The 23,539-nt window shown below is 40.5% G+C and overlaps 2 long non-coding RNA genes across 2 annotated transcripts in view; one reads left to right on the forward strand and one right to left on the reverse strand.

Annotated features, from left to right (window-relative positions):
• Positions 1 to 12,232, reverse strand: part of LOC148127097 (uncharacterized) — a 24,807-nt gene extending 12,575 nt beyond the window's left edge. The window contains exon 1 of the long non-coding RNA XR_015741927.1: positions 11,971 to 12,232. This is a non-coding gene — a long non-coding RNA (uncharacterized LOC148127097). The remainder of the gene's footprint in view (positions 1 to 11,970) is intronic.
• LOC148127098 (uncharacterized) lies at positions 4,510 to 22,110 on the forward strand. Its single transcript, XR_015741928.1, has 3 exons — positions 4,510 to 4,580; positions 5,799 to 6,051; positions 21,244 to 22,110. It is a non-coding gene; the product is annotated as an uncharacterized LOC148127098 (long non-coding RNA).
• The last annotated feature ends 1,429 nt before the right edge of the window (positions 22,111 to 23,539 follow it).

Here is a 23,539-nt window from a genome sequence, read left to right on the forward strand (position 1 = left end):
TGCTGTCACAGGCAGACAACGAGCATCAGTGCTTCAAGGTGAAGCAGATTAAGAAACCCAAGTTAGGCACGCCAATGCAAGTAGTCCTCACTTAACAACTGCTTGCTTACTAACCGTTCAAAGTTATGACAGACCTCCCCAAAGCTATTTCTAACCCATTTTGAAGTTACGATGGTTGCACACATATTCCTGTAGTCTCATGACCACATTGATGGTCATTTGTAGCATTTTGTGGTCAGCTGATCACAATTTTTCAACATTTTTTTGCCAGTTTCCAGCATGTACTTCCGGTTTCGGGGGGAAATAAATTGGAAAAACAGCTTCGCTTAACGTCCACAGTGTTTGCTTAATGTCCACTGCAAAAAGGTGATAACATCAGGTGCAGTCACATTGTGACTCATTTAATGACAGCCATGATTTACTACCATAATTCAGGGCTGAATTATAGCTGCAAGTCAAGGATTTAAGAACTGTAATTCTACTTTTATTATAATGTTACAGTAACAGAATCTTTTAAGTCAAAGTGCCTCTCCATTCCCTACCTTTATCTACACAAGAACTGGGGAGGGTCGGTCTGAGATTATATTTATACTGCAGACTCAAATTACATTTATACCAGTGGTGGGATTCAATTTTTTTTTTTTACTACAGGTTCTGTGGGCGTGGCTTGGTGGGTGTGACAGGGGAAGGTTACTACAAAATCCCCCTTTCCTCCCCACCCCACTAACCTGCTTTCCAGCTCCGTTCTCCTGTGCAGGGCAACAAAAGAAGACCCAGCCAATCAGCTGGGACTCGGGAGGCAGAGAATAGATGGAGCAGGCCCAGTCAGAGGTGGTATTTGCCGGTTCTCCGAACTACTCAAAATTTCTGCTATTGGTTCTCCAGAACTGGGCAGAACCTGCTGAATAGCACCTCTGGTTTATACTCTAGACACAGATTACATTTATACCCTGGGCTCAGATAGTTTTATTTGACCATTGTCTTGGTTGTGGTTCTTCCTCCTATCCCTCCAGGTTAGTCCTCTTTCTCACTGTACCACTCATGACATCCTCAAGCACTCAGAGCTGCTTTCTCAACTCAGGCGACCCATGTGAATGAGTCAAGCTGTATATTACAAAGGAAAATCTCAGATTTTTCCTAGGGGATTACTCAGTTGGTCCCCAGTATAGTTTGGGATGGGTTGTTGAATATATTTATGGACTGGTCCAAACAATCTATGATTACAGACCGTTTGGTTGTTCTTTAATTTCCCACAATGCACTTGAGTGCCCAAATACTCTGGGGTATTGTGGGAAATTTAAACAAAGGCTCAAAGATAGCATCCTGCCATTTTGTACCGTAGACCAAAAAACAAACACCAATCAATATCTGACCTGGTTCAAACACATTCAATAGCTTGTTTATTAATTTATGTCAGGGGAGAAGAAGGAGCTGGAAGCTGTGTCCCCTTTCCCTATTCATGGGGTTTGACTGGGGGAGCTTTCTCCAACTTAGTATCCTTGGAAATTTTAGGGGTAACACCTGGAGGATTCCAAGCTGAAAATGTGACGCTCAAAGAAAAAGCATCATGTAATTGCTGTTTCTAATCATGGGCTGAACCTGTAAGATGCTGCCCCTATCAAAAAAAACCCCGCTGGATATGTTTCAAAACATTTTTAATTATTTCATCTTCACTTGCATTAGCATTCCAAAGCTGTGCACAAAAACTGGGGAGGGTCTTTTCCACATGGTGGTTGCATAAATGCATTTGCATTGGCTAACTGCTGCAGATCGGACCAATGAAAAAGTTTATCTCCTTGCTGTTAAAAAACGTTGCTAGTTAATTCCCGCCTATGAAGCCGACAAGCTGAAAAATGGCCAGTTCTGCTCCCGCTTTGGAGAAGAAAATAATAATAATAAAATTAAATATAATAAGGGGGTGAGAGTCAGTGCTCAATAAGAAAACCTGTCTGTCTTGTATCTTTAGATGAACTGGGACAGTGCCTTATTGTAATGGGGAAAGAGTGGCCGGGAAGATCTTGCAGAGAATAAATGCCGGTACAGTTTGCTTTGATGGATTTATTATTTATTGAAGATTTTACGCTGTCCTTTTAGAAGCCCACTTAGGGCAGTTTTACAAATTAAAAGAGTGCAATAAAACTATCATAAAAAAATCTCTGCAGTACAAATCACAAAGGAGAACATGCAAAAAGGAATCTGACTGAGCAAAAAAAAAAACCCCACTCACCCTGAACCACTAGCAAATCACCTGGGACCTTGTCTCATTCTACCCACTTCCTGACTGCAACATGGCAGCTACTCCAGTTTTGACAGTTCACCAGATAAAGTATTTTTCCCCTAACCTGAGAGTCTATGGAGATGAGAGTCTCAGTCATCCAGGTCATGGTTATCCAAAAAGTCCTTTTTTTTTTTTTTTCAGAAGGCAACTGCACTTCCTTGTTTGTTTTTTTTCTTGGAAGACATTTCGCTTCTCATCCAAGAAGCTTCTTCAGCTCTGACTCATCCCCAACAGCCTGTGTTTGTCTTCAACAGGGAAAGGAGTCAAGGGACGCAGGCAGGGGTGGGATTCAACCGGTTCGGACTGGTTCAGGTGAACCGGTAGTTCCACTGAGCCTTTGGCCCCGCCCACTCGCCCCTGCTCTTTCCTGCGCTTTATTTCCTTGTTTTAGAGCACAGCTGATTCACGCAGCAGAGCAGTTTGCCGCGCCTCCGTTGTTTTATTCACAGGGGCTGCAGGAGAAGGTAAGAATTAGAGATGAAAATGGGCTTTTTTAAACATGGCGCATGCGTTTGGCATGCGTGCTCACTGAACCGGTGGTTACACAGGTTGAATTGCACCACTGCAGAAAACATCCTGCAGCCAAGAAGGCTCCACACACCCATTTGCACTACTCAGGTGATTCTGAGGACACAGATAAACCTCCAAGTGGCCTCAACGGCCCTCTAAAAGAATGCAAATGACCAGCTGTCTGCAAGGAGTATAAATCCTTCCATTCCTCACCATCTAGTCAGAGTTGAAGAAGCTTCTTGGATGAGAAGCGAAACGTCTTCAAAAAACAACAACACCAAAGTCCAGTTGCCACCTGAAAAAGCAACTTTGGGACCCCTAAGCTGAGTTAAACCGATGTTGTCCTTGCCTTACAACCATTCATTGAGCAACCATTCAAACTTGCAACAGCATGGAAAAAAAGTAACTTATGACCTGTTCTCGGACTTATGACCATTGCAGCATCCCCCTAGTCACATGATCAAAATTCAGGGGCTTGGCAACCGACATATGTTTATGACTAGTTGAAGTGTTCAGAGGTCACGCAATCACTTTTTGCAACCTTCCTTCCCAGCCAGCGTCCAAGAAACAAAATCAATGGGGGAAATCGAATTTGCTTAACAACCACATGATTCACTTAACACCCACTGCAAAATAAAAGTGGTAAAGTTGAGCACAACTTACTTAAGAACCACCTTGCTTAGCAACGGGAATTCTTGTTCCCATTCTGGTCATAAATTGAGGAGTACCCATAAAGCTTCCTTGCTGGTTGCCCACCTACCACGGAGCAGTTTCTCCAAAGGCAAAGAACAGGAAAGGTTGGTTTGAGCCTTGCTCACTCTACAGGTAGTCCTTGAGTTGCGATCACAACTGAGCCCAAAATTTATGTTGCTCAGTGAAACATTTATTGAGTTTGGTCCCGTTTTATGACTTTTCTTGCCACAGATGTTAAGTGAATCATTGCATTTTTTTAAAAGCCAGGAACATGGTGGCTAAGTGAATCTGGATTCCCCATTGAATTTGCTCATTGGAAGGTCACAAAAGCAAATCACGTGACTTTGGGACACAGCAACCGTCATCAACATGAGTCAGTTGCCAAGCATCTGAATTTTGATCCTGTGACCATGGGGGATGCCGCAATGGTTGTAAGTGTGAAAAGCAGTCACTTTTTTCAGTGCCATTGTAACTTCGAATGATTACTAAATGAACTGTTTGTAAATCAAGGACTACCTGTATATCCTCCCACTTTTCAGGATGACTTCAAGCTGCTACTGCTACTATACTTGTTGCTGGTGCCTTTCGTCTTCCTTTTTTATTTTTAGAACTAAGGAAACAGGATTGGTGGAGATAAGGGAAAAGGCACCCCAGAAGGAGCAAGTTTTGGGGCAGTAAATGTCATCTTCATCCTTTTTGTTGTGTGGTGGCCTCTAGAAATCTCGCTAAGTTTGGGCTGCAAGTTACTTGGAAGTGGAATCTTGTTTCTATTTTCGGTGGGAAAGGATCATTAAAAGCTGCACAGCTTTTTTTTTTCCTGGTTTAATAATAACATTAAAAAAATAACTTCTCTTCCCCTGAGTTTAAACATACAATAGCCAGCTGCAGCCCCAGTCCCGCTAGTGCGGCGTTTCTCAACCTTGGCAATTTTTAGATGATTGGCAGGGAGATTTTGGGAATTGGCATGTAATATGTTATCGATCGTTTTCTTGCCTGATTGTCCAGCATCCCTTCAAATGCACCCTCGGGTCACCAAAGGTTGCTCACCCTCCTCGTCTCCGGTGTCCAGTTGCAACTGAAAAAAATGCCATTAACTCAGGTCAGCATAAAGTTTGTCAGAGGGATCTACTGAATGAGTTAACCGGGGCTGATCGGAGATGTACTAAAACATATTGAAGGAATCCACCTTGAGATATGCTGTGTTAGGGGTATCCCCATCCAGAGGTGATATTCAGCAGGTTCTGACCAGATCTGGAGAACTGGCAGCAGAAATTTGGAGTAGTTTGGAGAACCGGCAAATACCACCTCTGACTGGCCCTGCCCCCATCTATACTCTGCTTCCCGAGTCCCAGCTGATCGGCTGGGTCTTCTTTTGTTGCCCTGCACAGGAGAACGGAGCTGGAAAGCTGGTTAGCGGGGTGGGGAGGGAATGGGGATTTTGCAGTAACCTCCCCCCCCCCCGGGAGTGGGGAGGGAATGGAGATTTTACAGTGTCCTTCCCCTGCCACGCCCACCAAACCACACCCACCAAGCCACGTCCACAGAACCGGTAGTAAAAATTTTTGAATCTCACCACTGTTCCCATACATTCCAGCTAATAAGGGGAGCTGCAATGGATCAGAGATGTGCCAGGTAGCCATAGAGGTAGCTGCGTGTAAGGAAAGAAGACACAAAGCGCTGCCTTAATGTTGAATCAGAAGAATAATTTGAAGAATTTAAAAAAAATAAAAAGATTATTGTGGACTCCACCCCATTCTTAAGAGGTCCTTAAAAGGGGCGTGCACAAGCACAGCAGCATCCCTACTGCCCCTGTCTTACTGTCCCCATTTATCTGTATTTACTTTCTTTGTTCATGTTTATGTTCATACCTACTCTTGTTATCCTGTACACGTTTGACAAACAAATAAAATAAGTAAATAAAAATAAGAAAAAAAAATGAGATGTTGATTTTGGTTTTGTTGATTAGAAAGATCTGGTGTTATAGAAATGGCTGGTTATATATTAATGTGTAAAAGCAAAAAGTTATATCTTCTACTGCGCTAGGAAGAGTTGGAAGTCAGTGCCCCCTTTTCTTCCTTTTCCTCTTCCCCCTTGTATTTCACACCCCACTTTTCCCCATTCCCTTTCCCTCCCTTAATTTCCCACTTTCTTTTCTTTCTTTCTTTTGTATTTTTTTGTTTTATATATAATAAAAATTAAAACAATTTGTTAAAAAAGAACAATACTTTGCCTAGTTTCAAAATGCTTACAGCAGAATTAAAAACCTACGGTTCACTATAAGATTGGCTTATGCTCCAATGGTTTCTCAATCTAATAGATGCTGGCAATTTATCCAGAGATGGCTTTGTGGACTTCTACCCAAACGCTGTCTGCTTACGGCTCCTAGGATTTCAAGCAGGATCGTTTTACTAATCCTGTCTTAAGTCCTCAGAAGAGAATCTGGGGCTTTCTGCAAGCAAGCTGATACCACTGGATTATAGAACGTCCCTTTTGAGTCTTCTCTGTCATGAAATGCAGCAAAGCACCCCATGACATCTGAAAAACAAATACATTTTTGGCAACCTTCACAGGTAATTCTCTGCTGCATCAGATTCCAATGCATTAGAAACAATGGATTGGGATCCACTGAAGCATAGGCAATGTTGGTTTTAAAATGCCACACAGCTCTTAGTGTTGTCTACTATAAAACTCAAACAGAGCTACCAGTGCCTCTGGTTTCAACAACCACTCGAGAGAATCCTTGACTTGCCACCACAGTTGAGCCCAAAATTTCTGTTGCTAAGCGACTGAGTTATTGGTTTTACTCCATTTTATGATCTTTCTTGCCACAGTTGTTAAGTGAATCTGTCAGCCTTCAAGATTCCTTTCCTTTGCATCTTTTGGCTGCCATAGTAACGGGGGGGAGGGTGAATTCATTGGGCTTTGTGGGTGTGGAAAATGTACTGGAGGTTTTAGAGAATGAACTGTATAACTTGGGGAAAACTATTGTTTATGCTTACTTGCTTGCTTACTGAGCAGTCGCAGCTCTTTATCAAAATAGGCCAAGGTCTACGGCCAGAGGTCTGCATCACCACCTGAAGATGCCCCACATGACATTATACACATCTTCGATTGGATGTCCAGTTTGAACTATTGTGGGTGGGAACGTTGCCATCACTTTGTATATGTGTTTTTCGCGCGCAATTCCTCAGATTCAGAATTACTTTGATGCTACCACTTGATTTCCAGTAAAAGATCTTTTTTTCTATATTAATGGAGTTCAAGTTTTCCTTTCTTGGATTTTGAATGGAGCACCACCTGACAGAATCACTGCAGTTAAATTAGTAACATGATTGTTAAGTGAATCTGGCTTCCTAACTTCCCAACAGTGAGGGCAATTAAACAGTGGAATAGCTTGCCTCCAGAAGCTGAGGGGGCTCTGTCACTAGAGGTTTTAAAGAAGAGACTGGACAGCCTTTTTTCCAAAATCGTATAGGTTCTCTTGCTTAAGCAGGGGTTGGACTTGAAGACCTCTAAGGTCCCTTCCAGCTCTTTTCTGATTGATTTGATTTGCTTGTCAGAAGGTTGCAAAAGGCGAATGCATGACCCCAGGACACTAAAATCATCATAAATATCAAGCAGTTGCCAAGCTACCAAGTTCTGATCACATGACCATGGGGATGCTGCAATGGTTGTATGAAAAAATTATAAATCATTTTCTGTGCAGTTGTAACTTCAAATGGTCACTAAACGAATGGTTATAAGTCATGAACTATCTGTAATGTTTGAATACACCAACTTCAGGGATGCACAGATGAGTTAGTAGTACTCCGCAGAAAGAGACTTGATGTAATGACATCAACAGTGAAATAAAGCAACTTTTCTGGGAACCAGGTAATTCCGGGTTGATTTTTTTTTTTCAAATCACAAGCCGAAGACACCTCTGTCCTTAAATCTCAGGCTGCATACTGTAGAACAGGGGTGTCAAACTCAGGGCCAGATTCAGGCTGTGGGGTGCTTAGATCTGGCTCCGGGCTCGCCCTGGAAACAGTGAAGGACCAGCCCGCGGTGCCTCTGCTAGCGAAAACAGAGCTTGGGGAGGCTGCACACTTCATTTTCGCTGACAGAGAGATGCAGGAGGCCATTGTGGCCGAAAACAGAGCCCAGGCGGGCCACGCACTGCCTCCCCGAGCTCAGTTTTCGCTGGCAGAGGGCTGCAGGAGGCCGTCGTGACCGAAAATGGAACCTCGGTGAGTGATGAGCTGGCCACACCCACCCTGGCCACGTCCCCTGCCGCCCCCCCAGGTCAAACACAACCCTGACACAGCCCTCAATGACATCTCTGCTATAGAACTGTCACAGAAATAAACCACTGCTGCCCAACAGAGTCAGTGCCTGGGATCAGGTAGGCATGATAACGGGACAAATGCCATGTGGTGGGGGGAGTGCCTACAGAATTGAGAAAGCTCAAAAAGCACTCACTCTGCATTCTCCTCCTCCTCCTCCTGGAACAGTTACGCTGCTAAGGAAGCTGTACTAGTAAATATTGATCCAGCTTGGAGAAGAATTTGGATGCTTTCTGTAGATCCTACAAAACTATTTTCCATACAAATAGGCCAAGTTGGCTTTAAAATTCCAGGATTGGCTCTCATGCCCTCAGGGTTGGTGGTTAAGTAATAGAATTACAGAATTTCCCTGTAAGATAATTACCCCCATTTTGATGGGGAAATCAAGCTGAGAAAGAAGGATGGATGAAGCCCTGCAGCAGGCTTAAACTGAGAGGGACCAGAGTGTTACGGTTTTTTGAGGCCATTGAATTACAGAGCGTAGAAAACGGAAAGACCAGCGGCTTCTTATTGCAAGCATGTTTTTGCTCTTGTATACACAGGTTTTTGCATTGCTTGAAAAAACTGCTCTGGGGTAAAAACAACAAAAAATATTCTGGGTTAAAGACAACAACACATCAAGATGAGATAAATAGACAGAGAGACAGTATGGGTAATGCTGCCTTCTCTGAAACCATCTTCAGGCAGACTGACATCCCTCTCATGCTATTTCTTGAACAGAGTACATCCACTTGTAAGTACAGGTAGTTCTCAACTTACAACAGATCATTTAGTGACCATTCAAAGTTTTAACATCACTGAAAAAAAGTGAGTTAAGACCATTTTTTTCACATGTACAACCGTTGTAGCATCCCCATGGTCAGATGCTTAGCAACTGACTCATATTTATGACGGTGGCAGGGTCCCAGGGTCATGTGATCCCTTTTTATGACGAGCACAATCAACAGGGAAGCCAGATCCACTTAACAGCCATATTACTAACTTAACTGCAGTGATTCACTTAACAACGGTGGCAGGAAAGGTCGTAAAATGGAGCTAAATTCATTGAACAAATGTCTCACTTAGCAACAAAAATCTGGGGCTCAATTGTGGTCGTAAGTCGAGGACTACTTGGAGTACAGAAATGGAGTAAGAAGTTGTAAGCCAAAGAAACTGCAGGGCAAGAGATAAAATTTGCTTCCTCCTACCCCAAAGGTTTTGCAGCCCTTTTATTTATTCCTGCAGCAAATTATCAGTGCTATTTAATATGTTCAAGAGAAGAGACTCCAATTGTACGGGGAGATGAAAGTGGGGAGGGGGAGATATACTCCCAGGTCTCTTACAGTGATAGGAGCCCATTTTGCTCCTACCTCTGATACTCGTATAGCTGTATTTTTTTTTCCTTTTGCATCTGTCCACCTTCCCATTTATCAAGTCAGTCCAGACCGATTCAAAGGCACCACACATCCACACGCAACTTATACAATGGATGGGGCACTTGACAATCTGTAACCTCTTAAGTTTGATGTTAGCTATTTCACTGCAGCCAAATCAAACCTGGATCTGATCAGGACCTGCGTGGTGGGCCTATGAAAGAAGAATGAAAATCAGATGAATAGCCTTTGCTCGCATGTTGGAGAATCTTATCACTCCCCTGATTTCTGATAAAAGTACAGATGTTCTCCAAAACAAAGTGTCCAGCTTCCCTTTGGAAACATCTGCTCCAGAGAGTATTTTGGAAAGGGCATTTCTACCTTTTGGGGATTTAGAGACCACAGGCAGAACTTCCAGAGTTTTTGCTGCTGTCTTTTAGTTTCTTGTTTTTAATTAATAATAGCACTTTTGTTGCCATTTTAAAAATATGTCGCTATTTTAGATTTTTGTAAGGCATCTGGTGTTGCACTTGGGTTGGGAGAGCAGTAGATTGAGCTGGGTATTTCTCAGGCTGAGTTTTCTGCTTGTAGCTATTAATCTGGATTCATTCTTAAATATCAAAGCTACAAGGAAGTCCAGATTTTCAGCTGCACTTAAAATTATTGATCTGAAGATCCCTTGAAGTTATAATAGGCTAGCCCTTCCTTATTTCACAGCAAATCAAAACAAAACCAATAATTCTACACAAATATAAAAAGTTCAGGAAATAGCCTACTGGTGATCCTCTGGTCAGTTTTTGAAAGATCAGATATAACTTGCAGGTTGATGGGACTCTTATTTTGTCTGGATGAATTCTGGACAAAATAAGAAATAATAATATTTCACCTAGAAAAATGTATTGTTTCTAGGTGAAATATGAATTTGATGCTTTGCACAACTCTAGTAAATCCTAATGAGCTCAATATGATTTTAGGAATGTAGATTATAATTTACATTCTTCCTTCATCCTTCCTTCCTTCCCCTATCTATATCCTTCCTTCTTTTCAAGATCACAAAAGGGCTTAAGCAAGGATCTTTTCTCATTTTATCCCCACTATACTGAGAGAGATCAAAGTCCTTAGCTAAGTGTGGATTTAAACTTGGATCTGCCAAGTTTAATCTACTTTAACCGTTACACCATGTTTCTCATTCTTACCAATTTTAAAAATCTGTGGGATTCTGGGAGTTGAAGTCCACACATCTTAAAAGGTGGGACAGATGAAAAACATGGCATTGGGTCATATTGATTCCTTTACAGTAACTGGTCATGGAAAATTTAGTGAAATGTTTTTAAAAAATCATGTGAGATCCATGTTAATCCTCCCAAGGGCTCCTTCTTCAATACCTCCAAACCGTAATGTATATCAACTGCGTGACACTTTCTCATTTGCTTAATCATTAATTACTGAACGGAATACATGGTCTCTGCTGCAACACCAAACTCTAGACTAAATCCAAAATGAAGTACTCAGTGATGGCACTTCTTTAGTGCCTTCAAAACTCCCTGCCCTACACAATGTAGTTTTTAAAAGAAAAATGAAGGGGAAACTAGCATACCATCATAGAAGAAAGCATGGGCATTAAGCATAACCAGTATTCATGGTTGAAAGTCTCTTGTCAGAAACAGATGCCAAAACCATTCTGACAAAATTAAATGGTGAGTGGCTGTAGTTCAATGCAGCATTTATCTTCTGGTACATGCAGGACTGTCATAGACCAGAGTTGCCTTATCAGGAAGACTGACAGCAAATAAATGTAATAAATAATATTTGGACTGAAAAAAATCTGGAGGAATACTTGGTGATCTCAAAGTCTCTTTGCTATACACTAATTAATATAAGCATGCCCAGCTGCAGGACAGAAGGTAGCTCACTTCAGCAGATCTTGAAAAGTTAAGGAGCATCAGACATGATTATTTTTTGGGTGGGAGACCACGAGGAAATCCCTAGGCTGTAAACTAGATTGGGGAGTTGAAAGAAACTTCCCCCCAAAAACCATGGGAAATTTCTTTCATAATGATGCCACACATACACCCAATAAATTACATAGAAAGATGAAGCTGGAGGGAATGTGCCCTTACATTTCCCTTAAACAAGAATGAAACAACTGAAAATTAAAAAGTTTTACTAGAGAACTCCTCGGTTCTGGACTAAAAGCGACGACGGATAAAAGAAATCCGGACGACCATTAGTTAGTATGGTAGGGTACTTGCAGCCCAGACCGTGTAGCCCAATGGATGCGTCTGTCTCGGTACTCAGCATCCGTTTTTCCTTTCTGCCTCGCATGCTGGCAGGCGCGCTCCTTCTCCGCCCCCGCCCCTTCCCCGAGGCCTTTGTACGTATCGATTCTTCGCACCCCTCCTTTTCCCTTCTTTTTAGCAGATTTACGGCTCGTCCTTGCCGATTGGCTGATTGGGTTGACAGCTTTGATTTAGGGGAGCTCCGGATTGGCTGGCTTTTGACAGAATTATTGATGGGCGCTGCGCGATTGGCCAGGCTGGACGTTTTGCGGAAAGGAGGGGGAAAATAATTTACGACCCCGGGTCTTGGCTAGGGTGGCGTTGGGCTGCAGCTGCAGTGTGGAATGTCTCCCTGAGGGCTGAGGCTGCGGGAAGGGTTCCGGCTTCTTGTAGGCTGCCCTGTCGTCCTTCAGTTTCTGTACTCCAGATTTGGGAAAAGTGAACCGGATTCGGTTCGGGCTGGAACTTCAAAACCCCACATATTAACGGTGCTTCATTTCACCATCGATATGTGCACACAGACACAAACCTACTTTTGCACAGGGGTCTCTCGATGGCTCGAATGTTTCCTTCTTCAAAAACCCAGCGAGGTTGTTGCTATTATCCGATGTGGATTTGATAATCCAATTTATAGTGGCATAAAGATTCACCTTGTGAGGGAGTAAAGATGGCCTTCCTTTCAATCAATCAATCAATCAGTGTGGGTGAACACATAGGAAAGTTTGAAAGACTAGCCTGCAATTACAAGACAGACTGCACAAGGCACTTGCTATAAGTGGGGATGTACTCGCCCTGAAAAAAAGTTATAATTAAAAAAACCTGAATTGTAAAACTTCTCCGGAAATGTCAGAACTGAGCATGACAGGCAATTTTTAAACTCTCAAAAGAGTTTTTTTTAAAAAAAGGGAAACACTATTTTTCTTCCACAAATTAATGAACTAATTCGACAATTGGTGAGGAAGATGTATGTCAAAGTTATGTTTGACTATGGCACCAAACTGCATGCACTCCTGCTGCTTAAGGGATAAACTGGAAATGTTCAGACAGTTGCATGTTTTCCAGAACTATGTGAGAAAAGAATGGTTAAGTCTTCCTAGCTTTATGGGAGAAGCAGGGAAACTGGACCACTGGGAGTTACTTTTTATAAGTTAAAAATGATGGTTACTTGTATTTTTTAAAAAAACGGCAGTATGTGGTATGTTTGCATGTTCAATTGCCTGGGAAGAAGCTCTTGAGCAGAATGGAACTTATTTTTAATTATATGTGTACAAAAATATTACACCGTTAACGCTGAAGTCTCACCTGAACGTCCCAGAAAGTGCAAAAAATCTTCCAGTCTAAATTAAAATCTTCTAGACAGAAATTCTAGGGCCTTTTTTTTTTCCCTCTGTGGCTTTAAGCTTCCCCAATACATAAACTGGCTGGAAATAGAGCTGGATTAAAAAATCCCTGGATTGGCAGATTCTGCTGTTTCTTTTTTCCCTCTGAAAATCTGCAAACAGGCAAGCAAGCAACGAAACAAAAAAAGGCCCTTCTTATTTTTTCCAGTTACTTGGGCTAGAAAAGAAAACTTTTATCAATTTCATTTGGTTTAAAAAAGAAGGTCTGACTTTCTACTTTTTCATCAATTGAGAAGGAATCTTGGAAAGGAAAAAAAAGACAGGCCAACCATTTCATGTCCTATCAGTGAACTTATTAAAAAGACCCTACCCATCTTTTTACTTTCTGAAATTCACAATATGGCTACAGAAAGAGCAATGACCAATTATCAAAGAGAAGGGGGCATTCCTGCTAACGGTACACAGTAATGACTTGGAGAGGAGGTATTGGTGTAAAATGAAATGAGTGCAGCAAGTGAACCACATAAATTAGAAGTCATCGCTTTGGGCCATATCAGAAAAAGGTGGATGAAAAATGTCTTCTCAGTGGGGTAGAGGGCAGAAATGGGATGAAACTGTATATTTCTGCTCTTAAGAAACATCAGTGGTCTGTACTTGAATAGAAGCTCTCTCTGTTTTATCATGATCACAAAGTGAGATTAAAACATTAAGAACCACCAGAAGGTGAATTTCAAAAATCCTCTGCAAAATGGAGACATCGTCTCTCTTTATTCTGGCTGGATACTTAACAGGGAAGAGGAGAGATTGGAGGGGGGGAGCTATGGCTAACATGTCCCCTCTCCCTCCACATTATTCCTGAAGGAATTTGGCTAGTAAATTGAAAAAGGACTCTCCAACAAGCTTTCTAGAAAGACAGAAAAATCAAGAAGGTTATTCTGAAGAAAAAGGTCAAGGGAAGACAGCAAACAGATTGCTCTGGAATATGGTACCGTTATCTGAACTGTTAATCCAGTCTGTTTTCAACAGCGGCAACTATAAAATGTGTAGACTTCAACTCCCAGAAATCTCCAGCCAGCATGGGGAATTCTGGGATATATCTTAAAGTTGCCATGTTGAAAAACACTGGTTTGAACACTTGTTGCACAACTGTCTCCATTCGTAGATTTTGTTTAGAATTTCCACAAGTAGCAAAAATTGTGGGAAAGAAATTATAAGTTAACAATGCCAATTTTATATAAAGAAAACTGGTTTAAGTTGTTTTATAGATGGTACTTAGCACCGGCGAGGTTGGCAAGGATGTTTAAAGATAAATCAGCTAAATGTTGGAAATGTCACCAAATATCTGAGTCATATTATCATATGTGGTGGACATGTGTAGAAGCCAAAAAATACTGGACAAAAATACACATGTGATTGGAAAAGATGATACAACAGCATATTGATTTAAAACCTGAAATATTCCTGTTGGGGATCTTATCTGAAATTTATTGTGAAAAGAATGTATATTTGATTATTCATGTATTAATTGCAGCTAGAATTGTATTTGCTCAAAATTGGAAAAGTGAAGAGATTCCTACTGATGAAAATGTGATCAGAAAAATATTAGAATGTGCAGGAATGAATAGATTACCACTTGCAATTAAAGAGAAGGAGCAAACTGAATATTACTAGATATAGGAACTATTTTATTGATGGTTGAGAAAAAATATGAAAGCTAGAAATACATAGTGAATAGACTAGTGAAGTATAGAAAATATATTAATAGAATAAAACATGTTAAGAGGACTCTTATAGTAATAGAAATATTATGAATATCAATAAGAATAAGGTAGGAATAGAGAATTAAAATCAAAGCAATGAATTGGGTTATAAAATTTAACTGTTATTGCACAATATATTTGTACCCAGATGACACACTGTTAAATGAAATATGAATCGTATGTATTTTAAATAAAAGAAAAAGCTTATTAAAAAAAAGAATTTCCATGGGTAGTCCAAGCAGAGATGATCGTTGAACAAATGAAACATTTCTTTGACCAAGACAATATTCTTGCCTGGATTTTAATGGAGTTTTTCTTTTTTTACAAGGTCTGAGAAAAAAAACAACTTAGAATTGTTTTTATTCACAACATATTGGGGGAAGTGGAGGGACAAAAGAAAAAGCAAATAGAGAAATTTGGGAAAGAGAATGAGGGAGGCTGAAAAAGCAAAGGAGAAGGAGAATGAGGCGGGGGAGGGAAGGGGAGGGAGAAATGTGGGAAGTGACACTCAATAGAGAGGAAGGAAGCAGACAGGAATGGCGACCACTAATTTCTTTGATATTTGCCTACAATACACTTCACCACTATAAACCATCTCTTTGTGTGCTGAGCAGTGCTTAGGGCTTAGGGCATTGTGGAAAAGGGGTACCACAGAGTCCCCTCCAAGTCTTATGCTCTGAGGTATTTCTTTGCCACACTCAAATTTACAGGTAGTTCTTGACTTATGATCATAGTTGGGACTGGAATTTCGAGGCACCATGCGGCCAGGCTCGATTTTACGATCATTTTTGTAAGGATTGTCAAGTGAATCACCACAATCATGCAATGAATCATGTGATTGTTATGTGAATCCATTCTTCTGAATGGGCTTTTTGTTTTTGGCCAGAAACCAGCCCAAAATATCAGGAAATGGCAAGAGCATTGCAAATTGTCATCATGTGACTGTGGGACTGTTATGCTGTAGAAAATTAGGCAGGGTGTCTTCTGAAATATTTCTTAGGTTTTCCCTAATTCTTTAAGCTGAAATGCTTTTTACATGCCTTTCATCCAGTCTGTGATTTCTACCTCTTGTCTGCCAAAGTCATTCCCATATACAGTAGGTGTTCTTCCCCATGGACAGAGGATCATAATCAAAGAAGTGACTATATTACATTTTGCCTCACGCTGAAGACTGATGTATAGTTACATATCTGACTGCAGAGCTTTACAGCTACTTCCAAATTTGTACACGTTGGGGGGAAAATGAAATTTCTGCTCCCAAGAATGAGCAAAGAGACATTTTAGATGCCACCAAATTAATCCAAATCGCCAAAAGCTGCCTATGGGAAGCCCAAGGCAGGGCATGAGTGTAGTCATATTTCTTTTCTCCACTTTTAAACCTGGGAAAAATGTTTATCTGGACAGCTCTGCATTCAATCAAGTTGTTGATGGAGACTATGGAGTTGCTGGGGCTAAAGCAAATATTGCGGGGGAATAAACCACCCTAAAACTATGTGTGGAAGCTTGTTCTTATTCTTCTCATCTTTCCTCCACACAACCGCTGCAATGAACAGCCAAAAACTTCTTATGAAAAATCTAAATTAACTCTTGTTGGTCAAGATAAGTTTGATGACTATATAAGGAATGTTTGTGTAGCTTTCTTGGCATTAGCATGGAGGTGCTTGCCTTTTATGGGTGGATGTCTTTGAAACAAGTGATACATGCAAGTGAGGATTGCAGATTGTTCATCCTAATCAGCCTAGGATAGAATTATGGGCTACTTAGCATGAGGGGCATTTGGTGCTCTCTGAGCTTGGTTTTCTTGCAGACATTTCAATAAGAACAAACCCCATTCCCTATCAGTATTGATGATGTAACCTAGTTTGGTAATGAAATATCTGCAAGAAAACTACCAAGCTCAGACCCTGCAGTTCAATACTCTTCTATTGGTACTACTTGATGTGCCAGAATTCTAGAACACCTTGGAACTAGGTGTTCATTCACAGTTTCCCTGTTTGCAGATTTTTGCTCTATCCTGATGAATGAATCCACAGTATCTATTTGCTTGTAAGCAACAGGGAAAGCTTTCATTCAGAACATTCACTTAGAAAGAGGACTTCACCCACCCCACTCAAATATCTTGTGACAAAATAAAAAGAGCTGATGTGTGTGTTGTCCCGTCCCCCCCTTCCCCCACAGACACTCCCATTTCAATTTCTATTCAGTTGGGAAATAAAAGGATGAAAATGGGAATGTTTTCACAGCAAAAACAAAATTTTGCCTCTTTGTATAAAATGAAAGGGGTGTGTGTGTGTATGAATGAGGGTTAGCAAAATAGTTTCAGATTGCTTTTCTTCCCAGGCTACCTTGAGAGCAATGAGCTCTCTAGGCAGCTTTGAGTATGTTACTAACAACTTCTACCTGCTTTGATATGCAGTCCGCTGAGGAGTTGCATTGTGTATGCACGGTTGATTGCAGAGGGTAGAAGCGGGTGGGTGTATGAATGCTCTTGCTTTGGCCTGGAGGGTTGCACTTGAAGGCTTCTAGCTTCGTGTTATTATTTTTAACCTTGGGCTGGCTGGAGTCAGCAATGAAGGATGCCAAATTTCTGTTTTCAGATACAAAGGTGAACATAGCTGCCTTGCAGACTCCACATAAGAATGCAAACCCAGTCTTGCCTTGAATGAGCCTTACTCCTCTGGGGCTGAAAGGAATGAAACAGAAACAGAAACTCAGAATGGATTATTGTTCACTCTTGGGTGGTCCAGAAGGACATTGAAAACCTCCAGCCCAATTCAAAAAATAGGGCATTACCACTAATGGAATGTGAGGGGTCCTTAGTGCTCTCTGGCCGGAAAGCAGAAATATGTGAATGGTACATCTAAATGCAGCAAAATCACTTAGAGGTTTTTAAAAAGAATATTATTCAGGCTGGAGAAATTTACTGGCTGGAATCCAATGGTTAAACAAACCTATTGAGTAAAAAGGGTCTACCACCGTATTATTTTAATTGAGATGGTGGATGGATAGATGATAGATACATAGATAGATAAATAGATATTTAGATAGATAGATAGACAGATAACCAGGAAAAGGAGAGAGAGAAAGGATGTAAGAAACATAGATTTTAATATATGTGGATTATAATTTTTCTTGCCTCTACAGATCCTCCCTCCTCCCTTTCTTTCTTTCTTTCTTTCTTTCTTTCTTTCTTTCTTTCTTTCTTTCTTTCTTTCTTTCTTTCTTTCTTTCTTTTTTTCTTTCTTTCTTTCTTTCTTTGTTTTAATTGGTTTTAATGGATTTTATAATTGTTCAGTACCCAGAGTCACTTGTTTCAGATGGGCAGCTGTAGAAATTGCATAAATAAGAACTATGCATGATGTAGGGAAAGCAGACAGGGCAATGGTTTTGTTCTCTTCTTTATTATGTTATATAGCCTATAATCCTCTAATAATTTTGGATTGAGGGGCAATTCCGAATAGGCAGGTGGAAGTTTTCTGCACAGCATAAAATGAAATGATGCAATTTGCTGTCATGGGATGGACCCATGGCTACCAACTTGGAATGAGTCCTCTACTGATATCTGTACTTTAGCTTCAGTTGCGGGGGAATCTGAGTATGGGGAGAAAGAAAGCTCTTATATCCCACTTATGGGCTGCTTGTGAGAACAGAACCCTGTTAGTTTAATCCGTGCACAGAACTTTTCCTATGTTCATATATCCTGTAAAAATAAGGTTCCTTTTGGGTGAGTGCCTGCTAAAGATAGCACAACTAAAAAAAAAAAACACCTCTACTGCAAATGTGTTTAATTGATGGAGTATAATTTATTTGTTCAAAAAAAAAAAAAGAAACTCTTGATCAACTGTATCTCTTTAATGGGACCATTGAGGCAACTGTCTTAATTCGTGTTCGTAGAAATGTAGTGCAGCTAATACAATACTCAGGGTTTTCTGCAATAAAATACTGTATCCTTCATCTTATCTGTTTAGCTCAGTGCGCTGCTCCTAGCAAGAATAATTATCATTGGAAATGAGATGCCCTTATATAGTAATGGCTGAATTCTAAAACCCAGGATCTTTATAATGCATATTGGGGATATAGATCCTTCTACTTGGCAGAGTGGGACATGTGGGAAATTCAATTTGGGTGACTATTAAAGAGCAGCAAATGGTCAATTAATTTGTTATTCTATTTTTATCACCATCAGTAGTCTCATTTAGACTTTCTGCCTCAGGCGCAAAATGTCATGGATCATCAGTGTAATGTATTGTAAGTACGTGGAAAGAAATCAAAAGGCGTTCAGAAGAGAGAAAGCTGCCTTTTGACTGACAGATGATCTGAGGTCCCATTTACTACTAAGCATCAGGGAAAACTTTGATGCTTCAGAAAAAGGAAAGATGTAGAAAAAGGACAAATCCGAGCACTCTGTAGTTTCAAAAGTAAATTCTACATGTACCATGGGAATGCCTCTGAAGTAAGTACATTTAAAAATGCAGCCTGACAATACAGTCCTAACTACTGCTTCTCAGAATTACATTTTCCTTAATTAAACAAAATAGGGCTTATTGTTTTAGATAAACAGAGATAATAAATGGGAGGTTTAATCTTTCCATTAAAATATCTGTATACTTTGCCTAACTGGTCTGTTCCTTCTTGGGCCATTTCATATTAAGAGTGCCACATTAGATGTCCTGGTCTAAATTTTAATCTGCAATATATACTTTTTATAACAATATCAGTATGAATATGTTAATCTCTATAGTTTATATTCCCAGTTCCAAAACTAAGCACGTCCATTAGGCAAAAATGTGTGGAAAGAAGAGGATGTGCATTTGAAAGTTAAAAGAAAGTTAGGAGAAGAAGAATGTCTGAATTCACTTAATCTTTATGTAAGACTCTCTTTGGTTGGCCCTATCCCAAGCCACTTATTTTATTAGTTTCTAACTCTCCATTGCAGGAATGCTATGCAATCTACTCGCAACCATAAATCACATTCTCACTTAAAGCTGGACCAAGGCTCTCTACACCAAATATTTTTTGTACAAAGGAGGGTGACAGTAAAAAAAAGTGTGAGTGGAATCCCAGTTTTAGTTTGGCTTCACAAGAACACAGATAAGCCTTACCTACCTTGGCAGTTGACAGATATGTTGGGATTACAATTCCCAGAATGTCTAAATTCAGAGCTTGTAGTCTGAACATGTTGGGAGGATATTTCTTAAAAGGGAGGCTGAAATAGATAACATATAGCTCTTTGTGCTTTTTGGGTCAAGCTATATACATTCCAGGTTGTCTAATTCTTGCTTGAAATATATGCACCAAAGTATTTTTACACATGTGCTATGTCAGCAGTTTGTTGTTCTCATGTATATGTATCAGGTTTATAGCATGATATACAATTTGTACTATTCTGAGGTAATTGCCTGCGAATGCATGGTCCATTCTAAGCTGTTTGTACCACATCATGGCTGGTTTGAATGAGTAGATGAACATTTCTTACTGTGATTTGACTGGGAGGTTATGGGAGCTGAAATCCAAAAACTGGAGAACAGAAATGCTGCTCTTACCATATTAAATATGTAATTGTTCAGTTTCAAATACAGTGGTTCATGAATCTCCTTTGTCCATATTTGATATTGCATCTGGTGAACTTGCATAATCCCAATGCTCACCTGCCATGGATTCAGGCAACATATACATCAACATTATCCTATGAGACAAGAGATCAAAGAACTTTTATATGATTGTCCCCAATAATCCTGGAATCTTCTGCTTTATTAAATGCATTTCTCAGGATTCTAGAACTATGTTGCTCATTCCACTTGATTTGGTAAATGTTCTGTGCATGTTGATGTTGGCTTCATTGTTTTAAAGATTCCATTGTTTATTAAAACTTGAAGTTTAAAAATCAGTAATCCATCCTCTGGGAGATTGGGTAAATCTCACTTCCAGCACAGCAAATAAATACTAATGGATATCGAAAGTGACCTCATTGAACTTCTCCTTACAATCTGATTACTAAATGTGAGGATATTCTGTTTTCTTAATGTTGAATGAATGAATGAACCACCATTAGGCTTCATCTTCCTTAGTAAACCACTGCCAGAGTCAGATATGCTAAGGGCTGTGGTGATTAGTGGCCATCACAATATATTCTGTGGCAATGGTTGCTCCCACCAAATTACAGGTTATTCAGTATTAGATCAGTAAATCTGTTTAATCCACTGTCCAGCAGATTTAAAAGAACTCTGTCTGAAACTGCGACGGGAATGGTGTGTCTTTCCCTGATACTATCTATATTGATAATACTGTGTGTGTGTTCGTGTGTATGTTCGTGTGTGTGTGTGCACGCAATATGCAACCCAAAGACTTCCCAATGGTCTTGGGTGCCTCCCCCATCCCTTCCTCTAGTGCCGTGAAATTCAGTGGCCTTTTGAAATTATATGTAATGCTTTAAAATATTGTACAATAATTGTCAAGTTTATTAACTAGAAAACATGATATTTAAGGAGATTAAAATAAAAGCACCTTTATCCCAGTCAGTTTTTAAGGGCAGATTCAACATGTTACTTACAAGCAGGGGGCTCTTCCTCATACCTCATTAATCACAACAAGAACATGGTCCTATAGTTGCTTCTTCCTGCCTATATCCTCATGATTTTGCTTTTATCTTACTCCCCCATCTGCTGCAGAGGTGTTTAAAGTGGCGTTCTCTCTTTTTTCCCCACAGGATAATCTTTGTGTCATGCTTCACTGACTATATGGTTGCGGATATGACCAGAAGTTGGCATCTGAACAACTTCTCTTGTCCACCTCAGGTTGCTGCAAACACACCACTCTCTGAGAACTGTCCTCCATAACTGCTTGGGCTACAGAAGAGACCAGACTTATGGCATCTGGTCACATAATGCCTTCTTTCCCAGCATTTTCCATAGCACTTGTCTTATGATGTAATAGGCTGAAGAAATAACCTTGAGGAACCTTGAGGAACAGAAGGAAGAGCAGCAACCAGTAAAAGATATTTGAGCCTAGGCCAGAAATGTAATTTGAGAAAATGTCTCAGATGTGACATTTCCTAGTTCTCACAAAGATAAAGGGAGAGAATAGATAAGCACATTTAGTCTTGCAAGATTTGATTACTGTAAATTTATAATAAAAGTAGTATTATTTGTGTGTTTTTCGTTTCCTCTGGTCTATTGTGTGGGGCTGACATATATACATGGAGTTAGTGAAATTTTAGGTTTAGACAACTTAGAACTATGCCGCCTTTGGTCTGACCTAAGCGTAGTACATAAAATTATCCATTACAATGTCCTACCCATCAATGACTACTTCAGCTTCAGCCACAACAATACACGACCACACAATAGATACAAACTCAAGGTAAACCATACAAAACTCGATTGCAGGAAATACAACTTCAGCAACAGAGTGGTCAATGCCTGGAATACTCTACATGACTCTGTGGTTTCTTCCACTAACCCCAAACACTATAACCTTAGGCTGGCTACTGTTGACCTCACCCCATTCCTAAGAGGTCTGTAAGGGGCCTGCATAAGCGCACCAACATGCCTACCCTCCCTGTCCTAATGTTCCCTTTTATTTGTATCCATTTCATGTATTCATAATCATGTTTATACTTATACCTGTTATCTAATACATGCTTGACAAAATAAATAAATAAAAATAAAGTATTTGGAATGAATGCTACATCTGTGCTGCACACAACATGGATCTATACTCGGAAAAGCAACTAGATTCTAACAGCAAGATGTTTTTCACTTCTGTCACCTTTGGGTGCTTGCAGGTTTCCCTTTATTTCTGCCAACTGGAGGTTCACTCTTTCTGCTACTTGTTACTCTGGACCCAAGGATCATATAGCTGCAGTTAGCTGGATTACATTCACTGAGGTTTCCTTTTTGTTTGAGGGGCACTATGCATCCTCACGCTCACAGTTGTCACTGCATGCAGGTCAGTCACAACTGCGTGTTCTCCATGGCCAATTCACCATATCCTCTTCGTGAGCCTACCATTTTCTTGCAGTTGAAGACCCATTAGTTGAAGACCCATTTACACATTATTGATCATTCCTCACAATTCACCACACCACTTGGGCTACTCTGACATGCTTAAACCCCTTCACCCTATGTTCCTTTAGCGCCTGCTGCCTGCTCGTCAGGTGACTTGACAAGTGGCAAAACCCATTAAACTGAGCATCTGCCTATATTCTCCCAACTATATTAAGGAAAGGAATTGATGATTGTTGTTCCCCCCCCCCCACACACACACCTTGGCCAGTGATACTTAATGGGAGGCAAAATGATGTCAAGGGTATCCACCAATCCTTGTCCTCAGGTTAATCCACATTGTATGTAAGGAGAGCCCTATTAGCTGAGGCCCTTGCTGTGATAAAACAAGGATCAGTGATGGGGGCAGTGCAGGTTATCTCTGCATGCTTTCTGCAAGGGGGTGCGCGGGATAGCGGTTTAACGTGCCATCTGGAAGAGCCCCACAGTCTGCTTCTGAGAGCAAAAAAGATTGCCTTCTCTAGTATAATTCATGTAAAGATTTGGTGCAAGGTCCTTTTCTAAACCTTTTTCTTTCTTGCCCACCTAGCAGTTCGAAAGCATGCAGATGCGAGTAGATAAATAGGTACCACTTTGGTGGGAAGGTAACAGTTTTCCATGTGCCTTTGGTGTACAGGTAGTCCTTGACTTACAACAGTTCACTTAGTGATCGTTCAAAGTTACCACAGTGCTGGAAAAAGTGACTTAGTATGACCATTTTTCACACTTACAACCTTTGTAGCATCCCTATGGTCATGTGATCAAAATTCAGATGCTTGGCAATTGGTTCATAGTTACGACCGTTACTATGTCCCAAGATCATGTGATGACCTTTTAGAACCTTTTAACAAGCAAAATCAATGGGGAATCCAGGTTTTCTTAACTACCATATTACTAAATAATCAACTGCAACGATTCCCTTAACAACTGTGTCAAGAAAGGTCTTAAAATGGGGCAAAA

The sequence above is a fragment of the Pseudonaja textilis genome, chromosome 2 (genome assembly GCF_049901715.1).
Source record: "Pseudonaja textilis isolate UNSWEBS1 chromosome 2, rPseTex1.2, whole genome shotgun sequence".
Classification (NCBI taxonomy): Eukaryota; Metazoa; Chordata; class Lepidosauria; order Squamata; family Elapidae; genus Pseudonaja; species Pseudonaja textilis.